Consider the following 15,767-nt stretch of genomic DNA (forward strand, 5'->3'; position numbering starts at 1 on the left):
GGGAGTGAGTGGAGATGGGACAGGGTATGGGGGGCTAAAAGGTGATGGGGAAAAAATAAAGTAAAAAGAAAAAGAAATACAACCAAAGCCTTGTAAGAAAATTTTTAAAAAATTAGTTAACTCATTCATTTAATTCAACAATAATTATTTTCTAAACATGAACTGTAGAGACCACTTATTTACTAGTGTGGACTGGTCTGAGAATACAGATGGTCAACGAAGCTTCCTCTAACTGAGTAGAGTAAATGTATGGCCTTTTTTGTTCTGATCAAAGAAAAATGAATCTCAAAAGGGTTCACAAATTGTGATTTCTCAAAAGGGTATCACATGCCATACATTGCATGTATGTGCATCGTTCTGAGGAAGGGGTTTATAGCTTCAATCTGATTAGAAAAGTATCCATTATTAATATTAACACTTACTGAATTTTTTAAGATGTGTGAGATATCGCAGTAAGTGTTTGGAACTGCTTATACCATTTGATCCTCAAAACAATCCAATAAAATAGGTTTTATCATTATATACCTTTATATGAAGGAAGAAGTTTGATGGACCATTAGTATGTAACTCCCTCTAAGTCACAAACAAACACCATCCTATAATGCACATCTTTATATTTCATAGGAAGTATTGGGGAAATAAGAGTATATTATTTACATGTGTTGAAAATTACTCTGTCACAACAAATCATTTATGTTCCTAAAATTCTTCAGTTTTGTTTTTGCTTAGACAAAATGACAGAGGCCAGAGCTGGCTGTACTTGGTGTAGCTAAGTCGATTCTCCAGTACCTGCCTATCTCACCCATCCACCAGATGGAGTAGTAGAATTTAGTGATTAGTTTTAGAAATCAACCTATTTGCCTTTCTCTGTCTGACTTATTTCATTTAGCATAATACCATCTAGGTCTATCCATGTTGTCACAAAAGGTTAGATTTCTTTCTCTTTTTTGAGGGCAAAGTTTTATTTTATTGGTAGGAAATTGTTAAATTCATTCCTCTGTAAAATACAGTAATCTGACCTTTTATGTGAAGAGAGACAAATATCTAATTCAATAATACTGCTTGACATCAAATAATTGAATTGATCAAATATTTCAGCGAAGACAGTTTTATGCTTGGTGTTGGTTTTGGATGGTGTCTGCACTTGAAAATCTTTTTCATGTTAATTCAGTATGTCATTGATGCCTCTTTTGGGGGTTTTATTTTATTGAATTAATTGAGGTGACATTTTTTAACAAAATTATATAGGTTTCAGGTATACAATTCTATAATACATCATCTGTATATTGTATTGTGTGTTCACTGCCCAAGTCAAGACTCCTGCTATCACCATTTATTTCCCTATCCCCCCTTTACCCTTTCCTACCTCCCCTTACCCCCCTTTCCCTCTGGTAATCACCATGCTGTTGTCCCTCTAAGAGGGATTTTGTTTTTGTTTTTGTTTTTCTTAATCCCCTCAATTTTTTCAGCCAGGCCCCCAAACTCCTTCCCTCTGACAGCTGTCAGTCTCTTCTCTGTATCTATAACTCTGTTTTTATTTTCTTTGCTTATTTTGCTTTAGATTTCACATAAGTGAAATCATGTGGTATTTGTCTTTCTCTGACTGGTTTATTTCATTTAGCATAGTACTCTCCAGGTTCATTCATGCTGTCCCAAAGGGTAAGAAATCTTTCTTCTTTACAGCCATGTGTAAGTGTACCACAGCTTCTTTTTTATCCACTCATTTATGGGCTGTTTCCAGATCTTAGCTATTGTAAATTGTGCTGCAATGAAGATAGGGATGCATATATTCTTTTGAATGTCCATATGATTAAATTTATATATGGAATCTAATGAACAAAATAAATAAACAAAATAGAAATAGACTAATAGGTACAGAGAATAGACTGATAGCTGTCAGAGGAGAGAGGGATTTGTGGGCTGTGTGAAAAAGGTCAAGGGATTAAGAAATACAAATTGGTAGTTACAGAATAGCTATAGTAATGTAGATTACAGCATAGAGAATATAGTCAACAATATAGAGAGAAATATGTGTGGTGCCAGGTGGGTACATGAAGCAATGGGAGAGGGGGAACCACTCTATAAAGTATATGATTTTCTAACTGCTTTTTTGTACATCTCAAACTAATACAGAATAATACTGAATGTAATTGAAAAAAAATTTTTAATTAATTTAAAAAATCAAGCAATTTGCCTACTCACACAAAGTTCTAGTTAAACTCTGCTAGGAGAACAAGTTCCAGAGGTTTGAAAGCAGGAAGGCTACAGTAAGTTGTCATCTAGTTGTAGCTCCTCTACTTGTTCTTTCCCTTTAAAATAAAAACATTCTCTTTAAAAAAGAATAAGGTTCCTATCCCTATACATACAACTTTAAGATAAATAACAAGTGATAGTATATTTTCACTATAGGTTGAAGCTTGAAGGTACAGTAAGGCTAATTAATGAAGAGAGTAAATGTAATAGAAAATTTCATTCTACATTCCTATGTAATCCAGCTAAATACAACTTCTCTATATAAGTAATTTTAACATAAATGAGGGTAGACTGAAAATCCATTCACTTATTTTAGAAGACAGTGTGATATGTATTTTTAAATCTGTTTTTATCTTTTTTTATAACTTTTGATACCTGAGAGGGTAGAAACATTATTTCTTTAGATTTTTTAAATGCATTAGTGAAAGTAGGTTAGATCAATTAGAAGATGTACAAATATCACCTGGCATTTGTAAATTTCATTTTACCAAAAGGAATTATGCATTTAATATTAAACAGTGAAACTTCAGTGAAGTCCTTTTAGTTAAATTCTGCCAGTATCTACATTGTGCAGAATTAATTTCCATCATCACCTTAAAGATAAGCTAGTGACTCAAATCAAATGAATCACTCAGTCTTATTTACCATTTTTGAAAATTATTGCTCAAACTAGGAAAATTAAATCCTATAAAAGAAAGGTGATAATGTGAGTCACTTTGATTTTTTTTTTTTTTTGGTTAGATTTTATCTAGGAGACAAAGCTTTGCTTATCAGCCAGTCTTCTATTTTCCTGATTGCAATCTCATTTCACTTGCCCTTGATAAGACCTGTTTGCAGTGACCTCCAGCTTGTTAAATATTCAGCAGAAAGTTTATGGACTTTCCCATAACCTTGATTAAAAGCCTTTTGGGAAACTAAATGCTGAAACAAGAAGTTTATTTGAAAAGCAACTTGAGTGCTCCATGCTGATTTCTGTTTCACTAATAGTACTTATAATCTGCAGTCACTGGCATAAAAGGAGGCCAGAGGTAAAATATGGAAAAGTAACCTTTCTCTTCTTATGAGTTACTGTAGTAGCAGACTAAATGAGGTATTTACAACTTGATTTAACAACCAGAAATGATTTATTTTTACACTCAAAGGAGGAGTGCATGAAATGACTTACAAATTTGCATTCTACAAAATAAATAGCAAGTATATATCTCACACATACTCTGTATACACATATAAACAGATACTCAGGTACTCAAATACATACAACTCATGATGTTTTAAACCAAAATAAACAAGGTATTTATAAAATTTAAAGTTGAATACCTTGTAGAAATTAATAATTCACACCCATTTGAGTTAATATAAAACCCAGGAAAATTTCTAAGTTATAAGGAAGCTCCATTGTCTCAGGATAAATGGTAATCCTCTGCTAAAATGTCTGAGTAAGTCATCTTTATCTTAAATTGGACAAAAATGGACTTGTTCTTTATTAGTGACTTTATGGTTTGTCATTTCTTCATTGTATAATTTTGTTCTGGCAGCTCTCCATTATTAGTAACTCTAGAGGCATTGTTGTAAAATTTCCTGGATTTAAATACACTTTTCACCTTTAATTAGAATCTATGAAAATCTAGTACATTTAGTTTTCAATCTGCTCTCCTTTGAGTCTGTTTTGTTTTGTTTTATGTATAAAATAAGTTACTAAAATTATTCAACATAATCAGATCAATTGTGGCCTTCAATGCTTAGATTGCAAAAGGTAATCTAGGAGCACAAATAAATTTAATTCTTATATAACACTTAAAAAATAGAAGTTAATATCATAGTTTGATCTTCTTAATGTATATTTTAACTATAATTTTTATTTCCATTATTTCTCCTTTTAAAAATAAGCTTCCTATCCAATGAATTTATTTCTTACATTATTTATAAATAATCTTTGCCAGGTCAAGTTTTTAATGTAAAACCTGTCATTCATTTTTGATTGAATCATAAAATAAGCAGAAGAGAATATTTGCAGATGATGGGATTTAAGGAATTATTTGTATTTTTAAAAGTCCTATAAAATATTCACTTTGGGAAGATTGCATAGTTTTAGGAATTTATCCATTGCTTCTAGATTGTCCAATTTTTTGGCATGTAGTTGTTTGTAATATTTTCTTATAATCTTTTGTATTACTGTGGTGTCTGCAGAATCAAGAAGAATCAGAAAATCTGAAAACACAGGTTATAACTACTGAAATCAAAACAGTAATAAAAAAACTTCCAGCAAACAAAAGTCTTGGACCAGATGTCTTCACAGGTGAATTTTACCAAACATTCAAAGAACTGAAACCTATCCTTCTCAAACTATTCCAAACATTTCAGGAAAAGAGAAGACTCCCAAAGCTCATTTTATGAGACCAACATTATCTTAATTCCAAAACCAGATAAAGACATTATAAAGAAATAAATCATAGGCCAATGTCCCTGATTAAAATAGGTACAAAAGTCCTTAACAAAAGCTTTAGCAAACCTCATTCAACAATACATTTAAAAGATCATATACCAAGATCAAGTGGGATTTATTCCCAAGGATTCAAAGTTGGTGCAGTATCAAGAAATCAATTAATGTGATACATCACATAGATAAAATGAAAGTTAAAAAACTGCATGATCATATCAATAGATGCAGAAAAGGCATTTGATAAAATCCAGCACCCATTTATGAGAAAAACTCTCAGTAAAGTGGGAATAGAGGGAATATACTTCAACATAATAAAGGCCATATGCGACAAGCCCACACCCAACATCATACAGGGAAGAACTAAAAGCATTTCTCTTAAGATCAAGAACAAGACAGAGGTATCCATTTTCACCACTCTTATTCAACATAGTACTGGAAGTCTTAGCTACAGCCATCAGACAGGAAGAAGAAATAAAAGGCATCCTAATAGTAAAGGAAGAAGTAAAACTGTCAAATTATTGGCAGATGACATAATACTGTATACAGAGAACCCAAAGACTCCACCAAAAACTACTAGACCTGATAAATGAATTCAGGAAAGTAACAGGATTCAAAAATTGGTTGCATTTTTATACAGCAATAATGAACCGTTAGAAAGGAAACTAAGAAAATAATCCCATTTACAACTGAATCAAAAATAAAATACCTAGGAATAAATTTAATCAAGGAAGTAAAAGACTTGTACTCAGGAAATTATAAGATCTTAAAGAAAGAAATCAAAGAAGATACAAATAAATGGAAGCATATACCATGTTGATGGACAGGAATAATTAATATCATTAAAATGTCCACACTACCCAAAGCAATCTACAGATTCAAGGTAATTTTATCAAAATACCAATGGCATATTTCACAGAACTAGAACAAATAATCAAAAAAATTATATGGAACCACACACACAAAAAAGTCTTACAGAATATCACTCAGTGGTCATTCTTATAAGTAATGTTGACATCAGAAGTATGCCATAATCTCAGAGAAAAAGTGACTTTATTGTTTAATATTGAGCTATTAGGAAATAATGACAGTCTAGCTAAAATTCTATAGTACAAATTAAAAGTAAAAGATTATATCAAGCTAATTTTTCTTCACAAATTAAAAAAAATTACTATCATGAAGATCACCATCATTTTCATAGAAAATTTCAAATTGTCTTGGGCTTTCAACATGATAACTACCCTAACTTAGATGAAAGTTCCAAAACCTTTAAGTTCATAAATTATAAATAATCCATTAAACCAAAGTGATGACAATGAGAGTGCCCTCTGTATTCTGTATTAAGTTTTTGTATGGTAAGCATTAAGGGTATCAAAAATTGTTTTTGAAACTCTTTCAAGACTGCAACAGATAATCATCATATTAATGATCTTAGAACAAAATATGAGTTCTTGTAGTATACTGTATATATTTCTTAGAAACTATATTTTAATGGGTTTAAGATATATTAAGGTGATTTGATTTCAGGGATCTCAGATATGTAATATAAGTATTTAACATAGCATTTCCATAGGATCTTAAGAACTTTATGGATCATTCCAGAAATAACATAAAATACACATTATTGGAAAAATATATATGTGTGTGTATTTTCATTGTATAAATAGATTGCCTAATTGCTCCCAAAGAGAGACTATGTTTACATAAGGGTACTCATTACCTTCTCTTACCTGTACTATATCCTCTAACAAAAATACAATCATTAAATATTATCACTAAGCCTGTGCTGAGCGAAGCAAGTCTTTTCATACTACTGTATATTAAAAAAAGAAAGATGCAATTAACTTGGTCTTTATCTACATACACCCTCACTTCCCACTGCTAATGAAATCTAATGAAATAATCATCTCTTTTCACCAACTCACAGGTGGGAGGTAAGGCTCATCATTAACCCATAAAAAGCATAAGCCCTCAGAGCATTCACAGGGAGAAAAATGCTTCATCCTAACATTTGGCAAGATGATATTTTCTTTAACTAATTAAAAAAACTCTGAATGGATATATATATATATATATATATATATATATATATATATATATATATATATATATATATGTACTTTTGGCCAATGATGAAATTGTAAACATATATAAAAGAAGAAATGCAATAGAATCAGTTGAAAATGTATTGTTGATTGTTTTATCTCATATTTCTCTAAAAAGCAATTGTGAGTTTCAGTGTTATTGAGGAAAAATGTAAAAATATCCACAGAAAAAGCCATAAAAAGCTTTAGTTAGGCATTTCTGATAAGATAGTGGACAGTGGTGGAATGGCCTTTTTCATGAGCCAGTTCTATATGGCAGATTACACTTCACCAACAACTCCTCCCTCCATTCTTTCTTTTTTTTTTTTTTTAGTGTCTTTTTGATCATTTTCTTAAAGCTGCACCAGAATGTCAGCTATATTTGTTAATGGATTACATAGTACATAAAAAATAATAGTTATTTTTTGGATCATTTAAGTTACCCTTTAAAATGCTCAAATTTAAAAAGTGAACTTTTCTTAAGTTATAATGATTTTTCTTAGGTAATATTTACTTCAAGCCCCCTGTTTTATCAAAATTCTCTAGGAAATTTTCTACTGTCTCTCCAAACATATATGTGATTCATTTAGTACTTACGAATCACTGACACTGAATTAACATGTATAGTAGAATACTTTCATGCTCTTTTTTAAAAATGTGTTTTACTGCCCAGCCGGCGTGGCTCGGCAGTCGATCATCAACCTGGGATCCAGGATATCCGGGTTCGATTCCCGGTCAGGGCACAGGCCCGGGTTTCGGGCTCGATCCCCAGCAGGGGGCGTGCAGGAGGCAGCCGATCAATGACTCTCTCTCATCATTGATGTTCTTATTTCTCTCTCCCTCTCCCTTCCTCTCTCTGAAATCAATAAAAAAGATATTTAAAAATGTGTTTTACTGCTGCTTGTGATCATTTAAAATATTTTCTTTATTTTCTCTAATACTTCTTAAAGCTATGTCATAGCTATTTGTCGAAGAGAATTTCCTTTGAGGCTTAAACTGAGTAAGATATTCTTGTAGGTATTGAGCTGGTGAGTTTTTAAGTATTCTAAGGTTTTCACCTTCATTTTGAAGTGATTATATTTTTAACACTGCCCATCATTTTGTTAGCTCAAAGAGAAAATTCAGATTCAATCCTTTGGGATGAATAAGAGGTACTAGTAAGAGCTATTATTCAACAGTAACAAATTAAGGTAATATAACGGAAACACAAAGAATTTTTAAATTGCCATTTAGGTGGCATAAATGTTACACATGGGAAAACTGAACCACAAGCCTATCATTTTACAAACATGTGACATAGGCCTAAAAAGAATAACTGACTTCTTCAAGGTGAAAAATATTTATTTACAGAATCTAGACTACATCTCAGTTCCCCTTATCCTGAGCAATGTTCTTTCCACTGAATATGCCATACCAAGTAGATATGTATCTTTTACTTTGATAAAAAAAATTATTCTTTTCTTTAAAAACAGGAAGAATTAATTTAAAGAGAACACTAAGGATTAATTCATGCATCTAAGGGCCATTTACTTTTCCATACAAATGAGTATTTCTTTTAAAAGCCATTTATATATTTGCTTAAAGATGTAGATTCAAGAAAGAGGAGAAAGAATACAAATGAGGCATTATCATTTGATCTACAATAATCTGTCAAACTGCAAATCATTGCTTCAAGAACTCTCAGGCATGTCTAACACTATCTTCATTAGATAATTGCTTGTTGTTAGCACAGGCTGAAGTCTAATAGGGCATTCAACATTCCAGATGTATAGCAGTTTCTTTACTAACCACAATATAAAATACTTTAAAATAAATTTCATTGATTAAAAACATTTTTGCACTCACCTATAATTTTTTTTAGTAAAAAATGGCATCTTTTCATGGAGTTCCTTGCAATAAATCACGTTAAAATATTCCAATAAATGCTTAGTGTCATATAACACAGCCATTGTGCAGAGCATTAAAGACTATACTTATATTTTACAATGAATGCTCTTGTGTTGGAGTAAAAAAATGGGGCTGCCATGTCTATAAAATAAAAACATAATACTAAAGATGGTTTATGTCTCTGAAAATTGTGGGAAGTTATAAAAACGGCAAGTATTCTTTTTATTACTTCTTGTTGAGAGTACGTTAGTTTGGTTTACCTTCAGTATGTTCAATCTTTACCTAGGGAAGGGATATTTATTTGCATTATGCCTACGGAGTGTGAGAGTAAGCTTGATTTACAAATTAGCAATAACATATTCTCAGTCTACCCCTTCTAACAAATCAGTCCATCCACTTACAAAGAAAGTATATCGTCTGAAAATTTAAACACGAACATTTTACTTTTGACTATATGATTATTGCTGCTGCTGCTACTGTTGTTAATATCCTAAATTATTCATGTCTGGAAAAAGTTCTGATGGTTAATTTGAGAATTCAAAAATAAAAAAGTAATTAATATATTTTAAACTGTGTGAAGTTTTAATTCGAATAAGCCACAATGTTGACCAGAACTTGGCTACTTTTAATTTTTACTACAGAATAGAAAAAGCCATAAACTATGAGAGATGAAAAAACATCTGCCTACAATTTCCCTAAGCATCTATATTCAGAAAGCATCATGCATACTAAAAACACAAACCTCCTTTCATTTTATGTCCATTAGACTCGAGGCATAGAGCCTCTTAAAACATACTGGGAGGGGGAGATTAAAGAGGAAGATTGCAAAAAAAATGAATGATGATAATAAAGCAAGATGCAAGAACAAATAATCAGTCGATAATTCTTCACTCTTTCAAACTAAACTAGGATATATTAGTAAGCAATGAGATAAAGAAAGAAATAAAACTCACACATAATCAGCAGTTATCCAATTAAAGTTCCTATCATAGAACACATCTACACTGAATTGCTAAGCAAATATGCTTTCTCAAAACTATTAGGACTTTAACAACAGGACATTTCTTTTTATGGCTCTATAGGCACACACAAAAAACAGATCCTTCTGGATACATGCAAAAGTAGTCAAATAAAACAATCCAGCACCCCACATTCAACAGGAAACATCTCTCTCTTTGCATTTACTTTCGGTGACTTCCTCGGCTTCCCTTATTCACCTTTCTTTATCCCCCATTTTGATAACAGTTCACAGAAATCAAAACATCAACACTAGCAGTGCTCCGGAAGGATTCCTAATCAGCCTGTGTGTAATGGGAAGCATAATGGCTCCATGTGCATCTAAGCTGTTTGCTGACTCAATTACTTGAATCCGCAGCTAGTACTCCACTTTGCTAATGCCCTATCTGTCCTGTTCTCCTGATTCATTTCCTAGAAACGAAGAGCTTGTATATGGCTGCACGCCTAGAATAAAGACAGCACTTATCCTCACCTACGTGACATGGTGACATATAAATGGAATGCATTGCTTTTCTAAATAATCATCATCAAAAATAATATGTTGTGTGAACTTGTATACGCATGTACACATGTGCGTGTATCAAGAGACAGCATGAAAAAATCCTTTTGTTGAAGAATTAAATGAGTACACATGAACCCTTCAGATCTATCTGGAATGCATTTCTATACTTTAGTACAAGATCTGTCCTAAAGTGTTTATCATATATACTCTAGTACAGTAAATTTTGATATATCTTAAAATATAATACAGTGTCCTTTGAGGTTTTATCACAGATCATCATGAGTTATTTTAGTGCCTTAATTCATCATGGCCAATCATTACACTGCTCTCCCTCATCTCTATTTCGGTCAGCCACTCAATGCTTTTGTCCGGATTTTGCTATGCACAGTGTGGTTTCCAGACTAGCAGCGTTGACATCACCTGGACACTTGTTAGAAACGCAGAATCTCAGGTGCCCACATTAGACTACTGGGTTCCCATTTTTTAAAACAAGATTTCCAGGTGGTGTGTGTGTCCGTGAAACTTTGAAAAGTATTGAGTGAGAATATGCAGTATCTCAAGGAAAAATAGCATAAAATGCTGTAAGTATATGTATATACTCAGATATGTGTGCACACACTCCTTTAATACAACAGTGCTATGAGGCAGCTGTTATCATTGCTCTTTTTAAGGGTAGGGAAACTGAGGCACAGGGAACTTAAATATCTTGCCAAATGTCCTATCACTAGTAAGTGGTAGAACTGAGAGTCTAACAAGGCAGTCAGCCCCATCCCATTAGAGTCTTCTCTTCATAACTAATCATTTAACCATGTATATTGCAACAGCAACCAGGCTTACTTTTGTCGATGTGAGACCAAGAAATGAAAGAAGACTAAACATATCTGTACTTCCTGCATCTTAATGAAGCTTTTGTAATCTTATGAGAGTTAAAATTCTTCAATTTCAGAGAAAAGTCTATCGGGGAGTTAGGAAAGCAAAGAAAATCAATGTGTTTTAAAATCAAGGACTCTTAAGCTTTTAGCTTGAATTTGCTACAATGTGTGTTTTTGTGTGTGTGTGTTTTCATTTTGCAAAACTGGTATTGCTGAAACAGCTCTGAAAACTCAGTTTAAAATATGTGATTAATTTCACCTATCCAGTGGTTTTCACTCTCAGCCCTGAAAGCAGTCTGCTTTTATGCCATATTGAGTGATAATGTATAGACAGATTCACTTCAGACTATTGGGCATTATGGAATCTTTCTAGTTGAAAGGGTTTTTTTTACTTAGCCACAGTTCATATCCTTTGAAACCCTGAGGGGATGTTTCAGAGAGTTACGTGGATATTGAATTGGGTTCAGTCTGTTTAAAATGTTTCCCCATGATATTTGGATTTCAGATATTTTAGAAGCTAAGCTGCTCTGCAAAAAGGTAATGGCTAGTTCTTTCAGAATGGAAGACTTAATAGTTCAACACGAAGGCACTTTTAATTGGAATTTCAATATCTGGACTTCATTCTGGTTGAATCCTGAAACTCCAATTTTCTACTTGAATAAAAACAGATATTTGTGTGATGTTTTTCAATATATCCTGTTCTCCTGTCCAATTCAATTCAGAATCAACCCTGGGAGATGGGACTAAACATTAAAAGCCATTAGTATTGCAATGTTTGCAGTAGCTCTAAATTAGTAAAGCTAGCTTTTATAAAAAATTATCTCTGGAAAAGAACAAACAGATGAATATAATACATGACAATCCAACAACTGCCAAGGCCTTTGGTGCATTCATATTTCAAAAATATCTCTGATAAGTAAGTACCGCATCCTTGTAACTAGAGTCTGAATTAAGCAAAGCATCCCTGAATTCCTTGTTAATTTTTAATTTAGTTTTAAAAAGTGAGATTAATTTGCTACATTCTTTAAAACGACTTAACATGTATGGGCCTCTGTAAAATTGATTCCTCCTTCAAATCAAAGCCAAGAAGTATTTCTACATTATGAGGACACAGTTTTCAAAGAGATAGGCAGTGTACAGTTAAACAGATCTCTCAATTAGGAAAGAATTGAGCATTTCTGTTTTGGATTAATTCACATAGATAGATATAAAGAAAACACAGTCTCACCCCAATTCTGGAAAACTATGCCAAGTGAAAGAATTAAGCAAAAACAAACAAATAAACAAACAAACAAAAAAACTCATCGACAGAGACAACAGTATCGTGATTACCAGAGGGAAAAGGGGGTGGGGAGGTCGAAAAAGGTATAAGGGGGATAAATGATGATGGAAGGAAACCTGAGTTGGGGTGGTGAACACACAGTACAATATGCAGATGATGTGTTACAGAATTGTGCACCTGAAACCTATATAATTTTATTAAGCAATGTCACACCAATAAATTTAAAAAAACTAAAAAAAAACCATAGTAAGCCCTGCAACATACCCCAGATGAGCTGAGGAATAAGAGTAGAATCCCCTAAAAGTTGATTTAGTATCATACGTGCTCAGATAATTTTGTGCTGTACAAATAATGCTACTTCTGAGATGAGAAATTATTTTTCTCAAATATATATATATATTTAATTTCTGCATGACTTTCTCAATCCAGAGAATTAGCTTCCATGTTATTAATTTAGGAAAAATGGAAGCTGTCTTCCCCTGAAAGTCTGAACAGAATGCAGCTCCTTCTTCGCTCCTGAACTTACCCTCCTTTCACCTCCAGTTCTAATCATCGTCTATAAAAGACTATTATAATGTTTTACTCCAATCATTTATACTATTGACACAATATTAACTCAGTAGACTTGAGTCTATCAAAAATGCTTCCCTGTTAGTTGTAACTTTATCATTCTGCTAGAAAATTGAAGCAGGGTAGAATGACAGTAATTTAAGAATGGAGAGTCTAGTTTTCAGCAGATTAGATGAGGGATATACAGCGGCGCCTCAGTTCTCGAATATCTCCGTGGAGGAGCATTTTGAGTTACAAACGCTGTAAACTGGGAGAAAACGCTTTAGTTTTCAAACCCACCTCGGAAGTAGAACGTGCCCAGCGGCTCCCGCTCAGGGCAAGATCCTGAGGCCCAACTGTCCGCTGTGGATCCCTCGGTTTCCCAACGTTTCAGAGCTCCAATGGACTCCCGGAGCAGATCCCATTAGAAAACCGAGGCACTACCATATTTGCATATGCATTCTTTGTTTCTCCTCCTTGATATCCTTTTTATATTCTTTTCAAAATATTCAGAGGAAATTTACCATCTATAATTTATTTTAATTCTAACTGCTTTGTAAGTAGTACAATTAAATAAATAAATAAATAATAAATAAATAAGTAAATAAATAATAATAAATAACATTATTTATGTTAGATAACAATAGTAAAAACTAGCTAGCTTTCCTGATATAATGATCATTAACATTCAGCATGATTGTCATTATCCCTATAAAACTTTCACTGGTTAAGGCTCATAGTAATTTTAGAAAGCAGCATTCTGTGTTGCTCACATTGCCTTTACAACTGTAGAATATTCTAAAGAAAAACGTTTTTTTACTTTTAATATAGGACCTCATCCCATTTTGCCAATATGGATATAATAAAACAACGTTCCCCATTTGTTCTCTGTATCTATGAGTTTGTTCCTAGTTTGTTTGTTCATATATTTTGCTTTTTAGATTCCATATATAAATGAAATAAAATGATGGGTGATCAATTCTAAAGTATGTAAATGTCTAACCACTAAATTGTTTTCCTGAAACTAATACAATATGTATGTCAATTCTAATTGAAAACTAAATTCTAAAAAAAGACTATAAAAAATCCCCCCAAATCAACATTCCCCTTGAGGGAAGGTATATATTTAAATTTTATACTTGTCTATTCTTAACAAATTGATTTATTGATTGCAAAAGGTAGCTGCTTATCAACATTAATGACTGATTTAGCTTAGAATATGATAAACATCAAATCTTGATTTAAGACATTAAGTTATTTCTTAAAAGGGCTAAATCTCAGTTCTCTTATTTGCATAATGAAGGATTTTGACTAGATGGCGTCAAGGTCCCTTAGAGCTTTAAAATTAAAGACTGTATAAAAGGCGACACCTTAACAAGTTACAAAATTATGCCCGGCTGGGGTGGCTCAGCGGTTGAGCGTCGACCTGGGATCCAGGCGATCTCTGTTCGATTCCCGGTCAGGGCACAGGCCCGGGTTGCGGGCTCGATCAATGACTCTATCATCATTGATGTTTCTCTCTCTCTCCCTCTCCTTTCCTCTCTCTGAAATCAATAAAGATATATTAAAAAAAAAAAAAAAAAAAAAAAAGAAAGGAAGAAAAAAAAAAAACCCACAAAAAAACAAGTTACAAAATTAGAACCCTAGAAGGGGCATTACAGATCAGTATAAATCCCTCATTTTATAGCTAAGGAAAAGAAGACACAACGAACTTAAAAGGCCTTTGCAAGGCCACACAGCCAGTTAATTGCAGTGTCTGGATTAGAGCCCTGTCATAGGCAAAATGATGGCCTAAAAGAGATGATCTGCTATTGTCTGTGGTAAGGATATTTTATGAATAGATTACAAATTGATGTGTTACAACAAAATTATTAGTTAGCATACACATTTTTAAAAGTATGGTTTAAACAGATACTCAAAATTAATATTTGTAATCACCTTTTTTCTCAAGAGCTATACCAATTACAGGAGAAAAAATTTCTGAACAAAAAACCCCCACAACTTTTAAAGGGTAATCTCATGTACACTATTTAGAAGACCTTTTTATATAACCTACAAATTTTTCTGCTATAATTTTGATAAAAAATGGAGTGCCAGACAAAGATTGTGTACTTTATTTTCATTTCAATGAAACTTAAACATTACTAAGATTACTGATTAAAATGAGGGAAATTGGATTCAGCAAACACTGTCATTTCTATTCTCTACTGGGTATCTTCAACATTCAAAAAGATATGTATTAACAAAATGCAGAAATCCTGGTAGGACTGTCTATAGTTATTCATTATTTAATGAATTCTTTGATACTCACTAGTTGTTGAGTGTTCTGTCGATGAAAGAAATTATGAAAGTTGCAAGTTACTGTACAATCTAACAGTGTAATTGAAAGAAAATATATTACTATATTGTTCTTCATTCATTAAAATATGTAAATTATTTTAAAACAAGGAATTGGAATGCAACTAATGTTACTAAATATTCCAAGTCACCCAAAAGTGCATCTTTCATGACTGATTACATTATTTTTCAAAGAACTACAAAAAGGAGCAAATGGCACAGTTTTATTGTATGGGTGAAGAAAAGTGAGGAGTGAGAGTTAGATAAAAGAAGCAGACGAAAGACAGAAGAAGGTCAAAAAGAAAACTGCCTCGGGGCTCATAAATAATAGAAATATAAATGTCAAATGAACTTTATTATATGGTGTAGGTAGCCTAATAAAAATTTGGAAGTAAAGAAAGGGTTATTGTGAAGAGAAGGCCACCTATTTTGTCACTGAAGGCGGTTATTCAAGTTTACTGACATTCCAGACCTTATGGCATTGGCTTTCAACTGCCAGCTTGTGCCAAGTTCCTAGTGCTTGTCATTTTCAAACAGAAAGGACAAC

The 15,767-nt window shown here is 32.7% G+C and overlaps 1 protein-coding gene across 3 annotated transcripts in view; it reads right to left on the reverse strand.

Moving 5' to 3' along the window:
• The window catches only part of PCDH11X (protocadherin 11 X-linked), a 674,530-nt gene that overhangs the window by 155,076 nt on the left and 503,687 nt on the right, over positions 1 to 15,767 (reverse strand). The gene's annotated exons all lie outside the window — the stretch shown is intronic.

Source organism: Miniopterus schreibersii (genome assembly GCF_964146895.1).
Source record: "Miniopterus schreibersii genome assembly, chromosome: X".
Lineage (NCBI taxonomy): Eukaryota > Metazoa > Chordata > Mammalia > Chiroptera > Miniopteridae > Miniopterus > Miniopterus schreibersii.